The 17,594-nt window shown below is 50.4% G+C and overlaps 1 protein-coding gene across 3 annotated transcripts in view; it reads right to left on the reverse strand.

The window, feature by feature from the left end:
• SLC26A11 (solute carrier family 26 member 11) overlaps window positions 1–17,594 on the reverse strand; it is a 90,714-nt gene that overhangs the window by 51,628 nt on the left and 21,492 nt on the right. The gene's annotated exons all lie outside the window — the stretch shown is intronic.

Here is a 17,594-nt window from a genome sequence, read left to right on the forward strand (position 1 = left end):
TGCTACATACACAATACCGTAGTCATAGATTGTGGTAAACTTGGTTTATTCCCATTTGAGTACAAGATAGCTTAAATGTGATCTGGTCAGCACATGCATATATATATATATATATATATATATATATATATATATATATATATATATATATATATATATATATATATATATATATATATATATATATATATATATATATATACATATATATATACAGTACATATATATATATATATATATATATATATATATATATATATATATATATATATATATATATATATTGTTACAGACGTGGCTTGGATGTTATTTACCGAGCGGTTTTATGGTATGACCACGTCTGCACAAGTTACCCGATTGTGCCCGAACGTTGACTAGTCGCGTTACGCTGGCTCAATAAGAAAAAGAAGACACCCGGCTGGATTACAATAACACAATACGACACCAAGGGTTCAGTTCTCAAGACCTCCGGAGGAGATTATATTCGTACGGAAAGGTCAGATTACAGGGGCTAGAGTTATAATCACAGAAAGACAGGCACTTAGACACACTCTTATATTAACCCCGGACAGACGACAGACAAACGGGACAAGGCTGACTCACACGGGGGTTGATGAAAAGGACAGCGGGTATCGATGGCTCAAGGTGCACTCTTGGCTCAAAGCAGGGTCCAGTACGGTCCGGTCCGGTCCAAAGATGCGGGGAGGTATCGTCGCGCTGGGGGTGGCGGTGGCTTCTCTCTCCAAGCTGAGGCGCATCTCACGTCACATCCGGCGCGGGGCCGCGTATATCCGGCGGGGAGTGACACGCCCTCGGCTCGTTAGCTCCGCCTCGTGGAATCGGCACGTTGCTTCTCATTGGGTGCGTGCGGGGGGGTTTACCAGGCTCCGCCCTTGACGAGGAGCTGACAAGGAGCCCCTTCGTGGTAACCCCGTGGAGCGCATGGTCTGGAGCTAATCGAGCCGGTGGGAGGACGCATCCTCCCCCGCTCCGCCGCCATCTCCTCTGTTGTTGTTGTAATTGTTGGGGAAGAAGATGGAAGGAGGTATGGGAAAGGTCCTAAACTCACTACTGATGCCATATAATCACATTCTGGTGCAACGAAGAGTCATAATTAATGGAAACGAGGCCTTAACTGACATAGATTAAGAATAACTAGGAAGATGTCCGAAAGTTGTCTACGTGTGGTGCGGTGGACCTGGGCACGACATTTAATGGGGGAAGAAGGGGAAGGTCGGCTCTACTGATTGTTATTTACATGCAATGGGACTAGGGAATGGGGGATTGGGGAAAGTTGGGGAGTATTGGAGAAAATAGGGGAATATTTACAAGCGGATATGGAGGCCAAATTCCATATTCGCAACATTGCACCCTTCTCTACCCTCGGGGCGTCCCGACCCGATAAATTTTTACCTACTTTAGTGTGGCACGCAATGTAGTTCCCTCTACTATTAACTCTACCCTGAGTGCGACAGTTTTACAGATATTCACAAATGAGTAAATATGTCCCCCTGCGACGTTGCACCCTTCTCCTCACAGAAACACACCCACAGGATAACCGAATCCGGAAAGAATTCTCAAACTAAACATACAGCCGGTAGGGAGCATTATTTACAAGACTACGCTGCTATTTACACTACGATCCAGGACCTGTCTTTGGAGGAACACATGCAGATGTTATGCATAGAGAGAGCGCGCTTGCCAGCATCGATACACCAACCCACGAGTGCTCTGTGGCCGACGGCCTTTAATAACGTGCAGAGCACCCTTTCCCAGCATCAAAAGCACCACCCCACCACACAGTCAGCACCATCCGGTGCAGTCACCATTGTTCATTGGAATAAAAATAAATTCGACAACCCCTAACCCTGCAGGTGTCTCTTGCTCTTCGTGTGGCCTTCAGCGGTGTTAATTAACAGTGGTTCACCTTTATGGCTTAGGTGCCACGTTGATCCATAGGTCCATCCCCGGGTGGTGCTTGGCCGCAAACGAACTGCGGTCCATTGTGGGTGGCCACAAACATTGCGGTCCATATGGTGTATCGATCCCGGCAGCAAACAGCGAAAGTGCAGGCCCACAACTGCGCAGCCAGCACCTCTCTCTCCTCTCTCTCTACCCCAAAGCCAGATCCTCGGAGGTGGGAGACAACAGAAGAAACAAGTGAGTAAGGTGGTAAGGGCGCAAAAGTGCACGCAATGTAAGGTGATGCACACTGGGGGCACATGGGAACCAGGTGAGACAGGTACGTTCCTATCGTACGCCCCCCCCCCCCACCAGGTAACCTACATGGCCCCTCCCTTACCCCTTACTGTATCCACAAAACACAACACTACCCATAAACATCTACTTTACAAATCAACAAACATCCCTACTGTCTTCCCCGTTCCTCCCATATACCAAATTCGTCTTCTCTCCCTCCTAACCAATCAAATTTGCCATTTTCAACTCTCATCAAAATTTGCCATTTTCAACTCAACATCAAAATTTGCCATCTCCAACTCATCATCAGTCCCTCCTAAGGAGGGAGAGATGGAATCACCCTAATGTCTCATCCACGTCGTGATGCGTCTCACCAACCCACACAGCAATTCATCTCCTGCAACAAACAAAGAAAACACAGGTGTGGAGTCATCATCATCACCACAGGTAAGTGGCTGCGTATGGTGCGACAGGTTCTTCAATCCTAACTATTTCCTAAATGATTTTAACAACTTTACACTACCCGGGGTCTTCCTCCGGCCAAACCATTGGCCCTCTTACACTATGGGTTCTAAAAACCAATTCCCATTGGCCAAACTGTGGTGCTCTTCAATTTGGGGTCTCACTCCCCCGATTCATCTCCCGGTGCCCTCGTACAATTTCTGGGCTGTGGCGTGTACCTCTCCCAGTGGGTCTACCCACCTGCACACCTCCACCACTGCAGTTGCCTCCGAGCTTACCTGCTCCTTACCCTAACCTAACTACCTGGGGAAGGCCCTCTCGCACTCTCCCCACTCGGTGCCCTCTCTGGCACTGGGCTACCCGGGTCCGTCCTCCGGATCCTCGGGCCCCATCCACAACTCTACCGGCTCCCAGAGCCCACCTGCGGCCTCACCTGGCCGACATCCTCACAGTGGTGGAGTGCCCAACCAACTACACACACTAACAGGCTACACGCCCAGCCATTTCCACAACACTAATGCACCCATTCACAACACCATTCTGCAACCGCACCACAGATGCCAATATCCAACCACAATTTACCTGTACCCTCTACCTAACACTTACACTACCCGCCCCGGGTACTCGTGAAAGGGGTCCACTCTTCCCCCATCCACACCTTCGCACCATGCACACCACTCCGTACCACTTACTCCAACTCTCTCCACACACCTGTACTTGCACACCTGTGCTCTCACACTTGGTGCCACCTGCACCCTTCTCTCCCCAAGCGCATTCGCGCTGATCTACAACACTCACTACTCACACACTGCTCCACACACCCGTCCAGTTGCACACCTGTGCAATCACACCTGTTCAATGCTCACACACACGGCATCATTTCAGCTAACTACTCCCTTCTGAAACTTGCGCGTCCCAGTCGTCCCTTTAAACTATTGCGCTCCCACGTCATTATCATCCACACTAAACTACCTGCGTCCCCACTACAGGTATCAGTCACTAACTAACCTTAACGTTACCTACTGTCATCTTCGCTAGATCCCTACACACAATATCCTAACCCCCCCGGGCTAGTTTTCACTGCCATCAACCCCCTAATCTAGTGCTCCTTTGCCCCCACCTGTGAGGGATGGTGGATTTGCCATCCCACCACATCGGGGGTCTCTCACTACCAATTTCGCTCGTCCAAATCCAACAATTCAAAAATTTCCCATTTACTGCCAATTCTATTCACTCTTCTAAATTTTGTATCAAATCACTACTATCACTATCACCATCACCCGTCTACTTATTACATCCTCTCGGTGCGCCAATTTCCTTCGAAAGCTCGGCTTCGTACAGCCGAGCCATGAACGCGGGTTCTTTTGTGCCAGCGGCTGGATACGTCCCGCATTCGTGGCAGGGATGGGGGCTTACCCGGGCCGAGATCCCACGCACCACCTCGGCGTGGAGCCATCAAATGTCCCGATCTCGACCTGCCGGCACGTCTCAATAGAAAGTGGTCGCCATGACGACCCTTCCTATCGGGCGGCCCGCTCCGTCTAGTGGAGCCCGGACGCGGCCGTTCAAAGCGAGGCCCAGCACGCACCGAGGGCCCGCTTCGGCTAAACGTCGCTCTAACCTCTAACCCGTGTAACGTCGATGCTTCACCTGCATGCTTACACCCCGCAGCCCGTTCCTTGCTCACACATCCAGCCGTGCCCATGCTCCTCGTACCTTTCCTTACACACCCAGGTACACCCATTCCACTCACAGCCTTGGTCACACACCTGACCACCGAACACTTTGGCACACATTCGTTGCTCGCACACCTCACCAATACACCTCTTCGCGCCCCCTCCTCGGTCACCTCCTCTGTGACAATCACAGGTGTGCCCTCATTCGCACACCCAACCACGTGCCTCACCACCAACTCCAGCGTGCATTCCCACTCACGCTCTACCATTCCAGGTGTGCATCCTTCCATCCCAGGTGTACATCCTCGCTCACCTGTCACAACTAACTCACGCTCCATGTCACTCTCACTACTTTCACCTCCATTCCTGACAGCGCACTCACCCTTACTCTTGACAGCGCACTCTTTCCTCGTGCACCTGTCCGTCACACACCTTTCTCGCGCACACTCTCCCGTTACACCCTCTGTAACACTCACCACAGGTGGACACTCTTCCTTACTTCTGACAGCGCACTCTTTCCTCATGCACCTGTCCGTCACACACCTTTCTCGCGCACACTCTCCCGTTACACCCTCTGTAACACTTACCACACCGCGCTTCCATGTGCTCCCTCGCACACTCGCTACGACCGACTCACTCTCGCCAGCACCCTCACTCCTTGGCACGCACTTTTTCCTCACACACCCCAGAGTCGGACTTTCTCGCACACCTCCTTTTTCGCACACCAGACCTGTCGCACACTTCACCAACGGCCTCTCACGAACACCCGGGTCTATCTCGACCCCCAAGCTTATTAAATCACCTGGCGCATCATACGCACGACCATATTGGTCACCACTTACACCGGGTCCTCTTTCTCTTCGCTTCTCCTCCATCACCTGCGAATCCCTCATCCGGTTAATGAGCACATCATCACGATCCGAACACAGACTCTGGACCAATTCTTTTACCTCCTCTTTTATCTCTTTCTTATCCCCTCTCCGTCGCTTTTTAATTTCGCTCACCCCTTCTTCCACTTCTTCTAATTTTTGCTTCATCTCCTTCATCTCTTCGTGCGCCCCTTTAAGTTCTTCCTCTAACTCCACTTTATTTTTTTCTATGTGCTCCCGCACCTCCCGCTCTTTAACCTCCATTACCTCTACCACCTTGTCCATTTTCCTCGTCAGGTCCTCATGTACCGTCTGACACTCTTTTTTAATTACCCCTACGTCCTTTTTCATCTCCTTCTGTGTCGATTTTAAACCCTCTATTACCGCTGTGTTCTTCTTTACCTGGTCCCCCAACTCCTTTTGTCCCACTGTCAGTTGTTCTACTCCCAGCGTCAACTCCTCTATACCACCTTGCAATTTTACAGTCCCCTTTCTCACCTCTTTCTCCATGCGCTCCTTACAGTGCCTCACCTCCTCGCGCACTCCTCCGACCTCCTCACTCACTCCTCTTCTGATCTCCTCTCCCATCACTTGCATCTCCTGCCCAGATGCCACCCTCATCTGCTCCATTTCCTCCCTGTGAGCATCCAGTTTGGTTTCTACCCCTATTCTGACCCCCTCTATCTGCTGCTCCATTTGTTTAACTTCCCTTTCCGCTTGGTCCCTCATGTCCCTCAATTTGCCTTCCATACTGTTTTCTAACCCCTCTAACCCATTTTTCACTTCTTTTATCCCGTTGTCTAACCCCTCAAAATTATTGTCTAACTTCCCAAATTTCTTGTCTAACTCCTCAAAATTATTGTCTAACCCCTCACTGGTACCCCTCGCTTCGTCCCTCATTACCCCCATTTGCTCACTCTGAGCCCTCGCTTCGTCCCTCATTACCCCCATTTGGCCCTCCAATCGCTCACCCTGAGCATCCATCCGGTTCCCCAACCGCTCACCCAATCGCTCAATTTGGCTCCCCATACTCATCTGTACAGCTGCCTGTAACTGCGCAATGAGGGCCTGCATGTCAATCGGCTGCATGTTAAAGCCCGCTGATACAGCCGGCTCGGCTACCGCACGCTCGTGCGAGGCGCCTTTTTGCGCGCCCGCTACTTCGTGCGTGACGGCGCTATTTTGCGAACCTGCCGCCCTCACTGCTTCGCTCTCCTCTTGTCCCTCAATTTGGTCCTGGATCGACCCTACCTCACTCTCCTTTACCGGACCCCAGCTGTCTTGACCCGCCATAGCGCGACTTTCAAAATTCGGTTTTTTATTTTATTTTCGTAAAACAAATTCAAATTTCGCCGTTATAATTTCGCGCGGGAAACGCGCTCCGAATCGATTCTACTTGTTACCAATTTGGGCCTAATAAATTTAGTCCCGGGTTCGAATCCCACTCCTGACACCAATTGTTACAGACGTGGCTTGGATGTTATTTACCGAGCGGTTTTATGGTATGACCACGTCTGCACAAGTTACCCGATTGTGCCCGAACGTTGACTAGTCGCGTTACGCTGGCTCAATAAGAAAAAGAAGACACCCGGCTGGATTACAATTTCACAATACGACACCAAGGGTTCAGTTCTCAAGACCTCCGGAGGAGATTATATTCGTACGGAAAGGTCAGATTACAGGGGCTATAGTTATAATCACAGAAAGACAGGCACTTAGACACACTCTTATATTAACCCCGGACAGACGACAGACAAACGGGACAAGGCTGACTCACACGGGGGTTGATGAAAAGGACAGCGGGTATCGATGGCTCAAGGTGCACTCTTGGCTCAAAGCAGGGTCCAGTACGGTCCGGTCCGGTCCAAAGATGCGGGGAGGTATCGTCGCGCTGGGGGTGGCGGTGGCTTCTCTCTCCAAGCTGAGGCGCATCTCACGTCACATCCGGCGCGGGGCCGCGTATATCCGGCGGGGAGTGACACGCCCTCGGCTCGTTAGCTCCGCCTCGTGGAATCGGCACGTTGCTTCTCATTGGGTGCGTGCGGGGGGGTTTACCAGGCTCCGCCCTTGACGAGGAGCTGACAAGGAGCCCCTTCGTGGTAACCCCGTGGAGCGCATGGTCTGGAGCTAATCGAGCCGGTGGGAGGACGCATCCTCCCCCGCTCCGCCGCCATCTCCTCTGTTGTTGTTGTAATTGTTGGGGAAGAAGATGGAAGGAGGTATGGGAAAGGTCCTAAACTCACTACTGATGCCATATAATCACATTCTGGTGCAACGAAGAGTCATAATTAATGGAAACGAGGCCTTAACTGACATAGATTAAGAATAACTAGGAAGATGTCCGAAAGTTGTCTACGTGTGGTGCGGTGGACCTGGGCACGACATTTAATGGGGGAAGAAGGGGAAGGTCGGCTCTACTGATTGTTATTTACATGCAATGGGACTAGGGAATGGGGGATTGGGGAAAGTTGGGGAGTATTGGAGAAAATAGGGGAATATTTACAAGCGGATATGGAGGCCAAATTCCATATTCGCAACAATATATATATATATATATACATATATACATACATATATACATACATATATACATACATATATAGAATATACATACATATATACATACATATATACATACATATATACATACATATATACACATATATACATACATATATACATACATATATACACATATATACATACATATATACATACATATATACATACATATATACATACATATATACATACATATTGTTGCGGATATGGGATTTGCATCCATCCATATCCGCTTGTAAATATTCCCCTATTTCCTCAATACTTCCCAACTATCCCCAATCCCCCATTCCCTAGTCCCATTTTCTGTCAACAACACTCTGTAGACCCGACCTCCCCCTATTTCCCCCATTAAATGTCGGGCCCAGGTTCACCGCATCTCATGTAAGACAACTATAGGACATCTCGCTAGTTATTCTTAGTCTATGTCAGTTAAGGACTCGTTTCCATTAATTCTGACCCTTCGTTGCACCAGAATGTGATTGTATGGCACCGTTAGGAAGTTTAGGACCTCCCAATACCTCCCCGCAGCTCTTCCTCACAGTTCAACAACAACAACAACAACAACAACAACGAGCGCAGGGAGTGCGCGTCCTCACTCCGGCTTGGTTGGTAGGGGGTGTTGGGAGGGCACCAGACCTTCCCAACGAGCCGCCATCAAACATGTGCTCGACGGGGTTACCAAATAGGGGCTCCCTGTCAGCTCCTCGTCAAGGGCGGAGCCCGGTAACCCCCGCACCCAATGGAAGCGGCGGACCGGCCCCAGTGGGGCGGAACCAACCAGCCGAGGGCGTGTCACTCCCCGCTGAGCATGCGCAGTGAGGGGGAGGTGACGTCAGATGCGCGCTGAGCTTGGAGAAAGAAAGACGTCCCCTCCGAGCGCTGTGACACCTCCCCGCATCTTCTGGACCGTGCTTTATCCTGTCCCCGAGCCAAGGTGCACCTTGTGCTATCGACCTACCTGTCCCTTCCTGCCATCAATCCCTGTGTAAGTCTGCCTTGTTCCGTTTGTCTGTGGTCTGTCTGGGCTAAGATAAGACGGTAATTAAGTGCCCATCTCTTCTGTGTCTTTACCTCACTGCCTTGTAATCTACCCCTTTTCTCCACCACTGTAATTATACCCTCCTCCGGAGGTCTTGAGAACTGTACCCCTTGCGTCGTTTCCTCTTTCCCAGTCGTCGTGTCCTTTCTATCATTGATTTGGCATAGCGCGATTTGGCCAACGTCTGGGTGAATCGGGTGAGTTGGGGAAGAATCGGGGGAACTGTTAGGTCGCGGCAATACCACCGCTCGGTAAATAACATCTAATCCGCGGACTGTAACAATTGGTGTCAGGAGTTGGGATTCGAACCTGGGACTAAATTTATTTAGCCCAAATTTTGGACACCAATTGTCTTATTACCGTAACAATTGGTGTCTGGGAGTGAGATACAGACCCGAAGCGCGCTTAACGCGCTCAAAATTACAAGTCACCGAAATTTGATTTTGTTTTACAAAAAAAACCCGAATTTTGAAAGTCGCGCTATGGGAGATCAAGACGGCTGGGTTCCGGGAGAGGAGAGTGAGGCAGGGTCGATCCAGGACCAAATTGAGGGACATGAGGAGAGCGAAGCAGTGAGGGCGGCAGGTTCGCAAAATGGCGTCCTCGCGCACGAGGTTACGGGCGTGCAAAATGGCGCCTCGCAGATGGCTACGGCGACCGCGCCCGCGACCGTAGCAGCGCCGCTGGTGGATTTGAACCTTTTTTTTATACAAATGAAGGCCCTTATGGACAAGAATGGCGAAGAAATGGAAAGCAGAATGATGGGAGTAATGAGTCACGGAGCGAGGGCTGATAGTGAGCGATTGGGGAGCGAAATGGGGGGCAAAATGGGAGAAATGGGGGAACGGCTAGAAGCTAAATTAGAGGGGTTAGACAATGGGATAGAAGGGGTGAAACATGGGTTAAAGGGGGTAGAAAACAGAATGGCCACTCAAGAGAATCAAATGGAAGGGATGAAAAAGGGGTTAGAGGGGTTAGAAAACAGTATGGAAGGCAAATTGAGGGACATGAGGGACCAAGCGGAAAGGGAAGTTAAACAAATGGGGCAGCAGATAGAGGGGGTCAGAATGGGGGTAGAAACTAAATTGGATGCTCACAGGGAGGAAATGGAGCAGATGAGGGTGGCATCTGGGCAGGAGATGCAAGTGATGGGAGAGGAGATCAGAAGAGGTGTGAGTGAGGAGGTCGGAGGAGTGCGCGAGGAGGTGAGGCACTGTGAGGAGCGCATGGAGAAGGAGGTGAGAAAGGGGACTGTAAAATTGCAAGGTGGTATAGAGGAGTTGACGCTGGGAGTGGAACAGCTGACGGAGGGACAAAAAGAACTAACGGAGCAGGTTCAAAGGAACACTGCGGTACTAGGAGGGTTAAAAGCAACACAAAACGACATAAAAAATGACTTGATAGCGACACAGAGGCAATGTCAGATGGTACGTGAGGGACTGACAACGAGGTTGGACGAGGTGACACAGGTAATGGAGACGAAGGACCGGCAGGTGAGGACGCACATAGAAACGGTCAAGGTAGCCTTAGAGGACGAACTTGAGGAGACGCACCGGGAAATAAAAGAGGTGAAGCAGAAATTAGAAGAAGTGGAAGAAGGGGTGAGCGAAATTAAGAAGCGACGGAGAGGGGATAAGAAAGAGATAAAAGAGGAAGTAAAAGAATTGGTCCAAAGTCTGTGTTCGGATAGTGATGATGTGCTCATTAACCGGATGAGGGATTCGCAGGTGATGGAGGAGAAGCGAAGAGAAAGAGGACCCGGTGTAAGTGGTGACCAATATGGTCGTGCGTATGATGCGCCAGGTGATTTAATGAGCTTGGGGGTCGAGATGGACCCGGGTGTTCGTGAGAGGCCGTTGGTGAAGTGTGCGACAGGTCTGGTGTGCGAAAAAGGAGGTGTGCGAGAAAGTCCGACTCTGGGGTGTGTGAGGAAAAAGTGCGCACCAAGGAGTGAGTGTGCTGTCGAGAGTGAGTCGGTCGTAGCGCGTGTGCGAGGGAGCACATGGAAGCGCGTAGTGAGGAGTGTTACAGAGGATGTAACGGAAGAATGCACGCCTGTGGTGAATGTTACAGAGGATGTAACGGGAGAGGATGCGCGAGCAAGGTGTGTAACGGACGGGTGCATGGGGAAAGAGTGCGCTGTCAAAAGTAAGGAAGAGTGTACACCTGTGGTGAGTGTTACAGAGGGTGTAACGGGAGAGTGTGTGCGAGAAAGGTGTGTAACGGACGGGTGCATGAGGAAAGAGTGCGCTGTCGAGAGTAAGGGTGAGTGCGCTGTCAAGAGTGGAGGTGAGAGTAGTAAGAGTGACACGGAGCGTGAGTTGGTTGTGACAGGTGAGAAAGGAAGCACACCTGGAATGGTAGAGCGTGTGTGGGAATGCACGCTGGAATTGGTAGTGAGGCACGTGGTTGGGTGTGCGAGTGAGAGCACACCTGTGATCGTCACAGAGGAGGTGACCGAGGAGGGGGCGCGAAGAGGTGTGTTGGTGAGGTGTGCGAGCAACGAATGTGTGCCAAGGTGTTCGGTGGTCAGGTGTGTGACCAAGTCTGTGAGCGGAATGAGTGTACCTGGGTGTGCAAGAGAGGGTGCAATGACCAAGAGCAGGGAGCCGGCTGGATGTGTGAGCAAGGAACGGGCTGCGGGGTGTAAGCATGCAGGGGAGGCATCGACGGTAACCGGGTTAGAGGTTAGAACGACTTATAGCCGAATCGGGCCCTCGGTGCGCGTCGGGCAGCTTCGCGTGCCGCGAGGACCAGCGGGGATCCGAACCACGGCGGTTTCGAAAGAACCGCCGTACGCGATCCACGCTGGGCCGCGCTTTGAACGGCCGCGTCCGTGCTCCATTAAGCGGAGCGGGCAGCCCGATAGGAAGGGTCGTCATGGCGACCACTTTTTGTTGAGGCATTCCGGCAGGTCGAGATCGGGCCATGGGATGGCTCCGTGCCGAGATGGTGCGTGGGATCTCGGCCCGGGTAAACCTCCTTCCCTGCACCGAATGCGGGACGTATCCAGCCGCTGGCACCAAACAACCCGCACTCATTGCTTGGCTGTACGAAGCCGAGCTTTAGAAGTGAATTGGCGCACCGAGAGGCATTAGAAAGTAGACTGTAATGACGAGGATAGTGTTTTGGCCCCGAAATTAGAAAAACAAAATTTGATGATTGGCAAAGGATTGGCAGTAATGATTGGCAGATGATGGGTAGTGATTGGCAAATTTTTGATTTGTTGAAATTTGATGTGCAAAATTGGTAGTGGGAGATGCCCGATGTGGTGGGATGGCAACTCTGTCATCCCTCACAAAAGGGGGGCAAATGCGCTATAGATTATGGGGTGTATGGCAGTGAAAACTAGCCCGGGTGGGTTAGGTTATATTGATAGGGACTAGAGGTGACTATGGGTGACAAGATTTAAGTAAGAGACTTGGTACCTGTAGTGGGGACGTAGTAGCTTAGTGTTTGATAATGACGTGGGAGCGCTGAGTGTAAGGGAAGACGGAGGAGCGCGAGTTTTAGAAGGGAGTAGACAGAGCAGATGATGCAGTGTGAATGGAAGTGCTGGTGAGCAGCTTCAAATGAGGCATCGGTGAGGCAATGCTCCGAGGTGTGTGTGAGTGTACAAGTGATGAATGAGAGAGCATTGCGGATGAGTGTCATGGTGAGTAGTGAGTGTTGTGGATCAGCGCGAATGCGCTTGGGGGAGAGAAGGGTGCAGGCGGCACCAAGTATGAGAGCACAGGTGTGCAAGTACAGGTGTGTGAAATGTATGGAGCAGAGAATGAGTGGTGTGGAGAGAGTTGGAGTAAGTGGTATGGAGTGGTGTGCGTGGTGCGAAGGTGTGGATGGGGGAAGAGTGGACCCCCATCACGGATACCCGGGGCGGGTAGTGTAAGTGTTAGGTAGAGGGTATAGGTAAATTGTGGTTGGATATTGGCATCTGTGGTGCGGGTGGAAGAATGATGATTGGATGGGTGCATTAGTGTTGTGGAAATGGCTGGGCGTGTAGCCTGTTAGTGTGTGTAGTTGGTTTGGGCACTCCACCACTGTGAGGATGTCGGCCAGGTGAGGCCGCAGGTGGGCTCTGGGAGCCGGTAGTAGTTGTTGTGGATGGGGCCCGAGGATCCGGAGGACGGACCCGGGTAGCCCAGTGCCAGAGGGCACCGAGGGGTGACAGAGCCAGGAGGGGCCTTCCCCAGTTAGTTAGGTTAGGGTGAGGAGCTAGGTAAGCTCGGGTGGCAACTGCAGTGGTGGAGGTGTGCAGGTGGGTAGACCTGCTGGGAGAGCTACACGTCGCAGCCCAGAAATTGTGCAAGGGCACCGGGAGATGAATCGGGGGAGTGAGACCCCAAATTGAGAAGCACCACAGTTTGGTCAATGGGAATTGGTTTTTAGAACCCATAGTGTAAGTTGGCCAATGGATTGGCAGGGAAAGACCCCGGGTAATGTAAAGTTGTTAAAGTCATTTAGGAAATAGTTAGGATTGATGAACCTGTCGCACCATACGCAGCCACTTACCTGAGGTGATGCTGATGACTCCACACCTGTGTTTTCTTTGTTTTGTGTTGCAGGAAAGGAGAATTGCTGTTTGGATTTGTGAGACGCATCACGACGTGGATGAGACATTGGGGTGATTCCATCTCTCCCTCCTTAGGAGGGACTGATGATGAATTGGTGATGGCAGATTTTGATGTTGAGTTGGAGATGGCAGATTTTGATGAGAGTTGGAAATGGCAAATTTGATTGGTTAGGAGGGAGAGAAGACGAATTTGGTTTATGGGAGGAACGGGGAAGACAGTAGGGACGTTGTTGATGTGTAAAGTAGATGTTTATGGGTAGTGTTGTGTTTTGTGGATACAGTAAGGGGTAAGGGAGGGGCAATGTAGGTTACCTGGTGGGGGGGGGGGGGCGTACGGTAGGAACGTACCTGTCTCATCTGGTTCCCATGTGCCCCCAGTGTGCATTACCTTGTATTGAGTGCACTTTTGCGCCCTTACCACCTTACTCATTGTCTTCTTTTGTCTCCCACCTCCGAGGATCTGGCTTTGGGGCAGAGAGAGAGGAGAGAGAGGTGCTGGCTCTGCAGTTGTGGGCCTGTACTTCCGCTGCTTGCTGCCTGGATCGATACACCATATGGACCGCAATTTTTGTGGCCGCCCACAGTGGACCGCAGTTCTTTTGCGGTCAAGCACCACCCGTGGATGGACCTCTGGGTCAACGTGGCACCTATGCCATACAGGTGAACCACTTTTAGTTGGCCCCCCTGACAGCCACAATTCAGAAATGGACGCGGTTGGCGCCTTTCTTTATTTCTAAAGAAGCCAGAAGGCCAAGTGCACTCCATGAAGGCAAGACCAGCGGCAGAACATCGGCCGGCTGCGACACCACCGGTGACCATGGACACTTGATTGTGCATTTTTATGAACACTTTATTGGTGCACCGGATGGTGCTGACTGTGCGTAATGGGGTGGTGCTCTTGGTGCTTGGACGGGGTCCTCTGCACATTACTAAAGGCAGTAGGGCCACAGGGCACTCGTGGGTTGGTGTATCGATGCTGACATGCATGCTGTCCCTATGCATAACATCTGCATGTGTTCCTCAAAGAACAGGTCCTGGATCGTAGTGTAAATATCAGTGTTGTATAAATAATGCTCCCTACCGGCTGTATGTTTAGTTTGAGGATGCTTTCCGCGATTCGGTTATCCTGTGGGTGTGCTTCTGTTAGGAGAAGGGTGCAATGTCGCAGGGGGACATATTTACTCATTTGTGAACATCTGTAAAACTGTCGCACTCAGGGTTGAGTTAATAGTAGAGGGAACTACATCTGAGTGCCACACTAAAGTAGGTAAAAATTTATCGGGTCGGGGCGCCCCGAAGTAGAGAAGGGTGCAGTGTTGCAGATATGGGATTTGCATCCATCCATATCCGCTTGTAAATATTCCCCTATTTCCTCAATACTTCCCAACTATCCCCAATCCCCCATTCCCTAGTCCCATTTTCTGTAAACAACACTCTGTAGACCCGACCTCCCCCTATTTCCCCCATTAAATGTCGTGCCCAGGTTCACCGCATCTCATGTAAGACAACTATAGGACATCTTGCTAGTTATTCTTAGTCTATGTCAGTTAAGGACTCGTTTCCATTAATTCTGACCCTTCGTTGCACCAGAATGTGATTGTATGGCACCGTTAGGAAGTTTAGGACCTCCCAATACCTCCCCGCAGCTCTTCCTCACAGTTCAACAACAACAACAACAACAACAACAACAACGAGCGCAGGGAGTGCGCGTCCTCACTCCGGCTTGGTTGGTAGGGGGTGTTGGGAGGGCACCAGGCCTTCCCAACGAGCCGCCATCAAACATGTGCTCGACGGGGTTACCAAATAGGGGCTCCCTGTCAGCTCCTCGTCAAGGACGGAGCCCGGTAACCCCCGCACCCAATGGAAGCGGCGGACCGGCCCCAGTGGGGCGGAACCAACCAGCCGAGGGCGTGTCACTCCCCGCTGAGCATGCGCAGTGAGGGGGAGGTGACGTCAGATGCGCGCTGAGCTTGGAGAAAGAAAGACGTCCCCTCCGAGCGCTGTGACACCTCCCCGCATCTTCTGGACCGTGCTTTATCCTGTCCCCGAGCCAAGGTGCACCTTGTGCTATCGACCTACCTGTCCCTTCCTGCCATCAATCCCTGTGTAAGTCTGCCTTGTTCCGTTTGTCTGTGGTCTGTCTGGGCTAAGATAAGACGGTAATTAAGTGCCCATCTCTTCTGTGTCTTTACCTCACTGCCTTGTAATCTACCCCTTTTCTCCACCACTGTAATTATACCCTCCTCCGGAGGTCTTGAGAACTGTACCCCTTGCGTCGTTTCCTCTTTCCCAGTCGTCGTGTCCTTTCTATCATTGATTTGGCATAGCGCGATTTGGCCAACGTCTGGGTGAATCGGGTGAGTTGGGGAAGAATCGGGGGAACTGTTAGGGCGCGGCAATACCACCGCTCGGTAAATAACATCTAATCCGCGGACTGTAACAATATATACATACATATATACATGTATACATATATATACATACATACATACATACACATATATATACAGACATATATATATATATACAGACATATATATATATATACAGACATATATATATATATATATATATATATATATATATATATATATATATATATATATACGAACAGAAGTACCCGGCATTGCCGGGCGGGGGAGGGGAGGGGGAAGGGGAACGGGGGGAGAGCGAGCCCCTTGGTAAAGCAAGCGATTTTTTTTCGTCATAGCGTTCATAGCGTTTCATAGCGTCATAGCGATTTTTTTTTCATAGCGTCATAGCGTCATAGCGTTCATATCGTTCATAGCGTCATAGCGTTCATAGCGTTTCATAGCGTCATAGCGATTTTTTTTTTCATAGCGTCATATCGTTCATAGCCTTCATAGCTTCATAGCGTCATAGCGTCATATCGTTCATAGCGTCATCGCGTTCATAGCGTTTCATAGCGATTTTTTTTTTCATAGCGTCATATCGTTCATACCGTTCATAGCTTCATAGCGTTTCATAGCGTCATAGCGTTCACAGCGTCATCGCGTTCATATCGTAATAGCGTCATAGCGATTTTTTTTTTCATAGCGTCATAGCGTTCATAGCGTCATAGCGTCATCACGTGATCGCTCTGAGCGAATCAGCGCCCACCTGCTCTGATTCCGTTGATTCCGTGCGCTGAAATGCGCTGAGGTAAATATGATTAAAAAATATGGATCGTCAAATATTTTGAGTTCGGCCATGTTCGTCCCAGGCTCAATGGCCATGTCTATGCCAAATATCAAGCACGTAAGCCTCTCCGTTTAGGAGTCTATCGGTATTACACACACACACACACACACACACACACACACACACACACACACACACACACACACACACACACACACACACACACACACACACACACACACACACAAACTGTGTTTTATATATATAGATTGCAGGAGGAAGTGGTGGTCGACTCCAAGGGATCTGAGTGATATATAGTATTGTAGGAGGGGGTGGTGGCCGATTCCAAGGGATCTGGGTGATATTTAGTATTGTAGGAGGAGGTGGTGGTCGATTCCAAGGGATCTGAGTGATATATAGTATTGTAGGAGGGGGTGGTGGTCGATTCCAAGGGATCTGAGTGATATATAGTATTGTAGGAGGAGGTGGTGGTCGATTCCAAGGGATCTGAGTGATATATAGTATTGTAGGAGGAGGTGGTGGTCGATTCCAAGGGATCTGGGTGATATTTAGTGTTGTAGGAGGGGGTGGTGGTCGATTCCAAGGGATCTGGGTGATATTTAGTATTGCAGGAGGAGGTGGTGGTCGACTCCAAGGGATCTGAGTGATATATAGTATTGTAGGAGGGGGTGGTGGTCGATTCCAAGGGATCTGGGTGATATTTAGTATTGTAGGAGGAGGTGGTGGTCGATTCCAAGGGATCTGAGTGATATATAGTATTGTAGGAGGGGGTGGTGGTCGATTCCAAGGGATCTGAGTGATATATAGTATTGTAGGAGGGGGTGGTGGTCGATTCCAAGGGATCTGGGTGATATTTAGTATTGCAGGAGGAGGTGGTGGTCGATTCCAAGGGATCTGAGTGATATATAGTATTGTAGGAGGAGGTGGTGGTCGATTCCAAGGGATCTGGGTGATATTTAGTATTGCAGGAGGAGGTGGTGGTCAATTCCAAGGGATCTGAGTGATATATAGTATTGTAGGAGGAGGTGGTGGTCGATTCCAAGGGATCTGAG

This window comes from Myxine glutinosa, chromosome 5 (assembly GCF_964187855.1).
Source record: "Myxine glutinosa chromosome 5, kmMyxGlut1.1, whole genome shotgun sequence".
Taxonomy (NCBI): Eukaryota; Metazoa; Chordata; class Myxini; order Myxiniformes; family Myxinidae; genus Myxine; species Myxine glutinosa.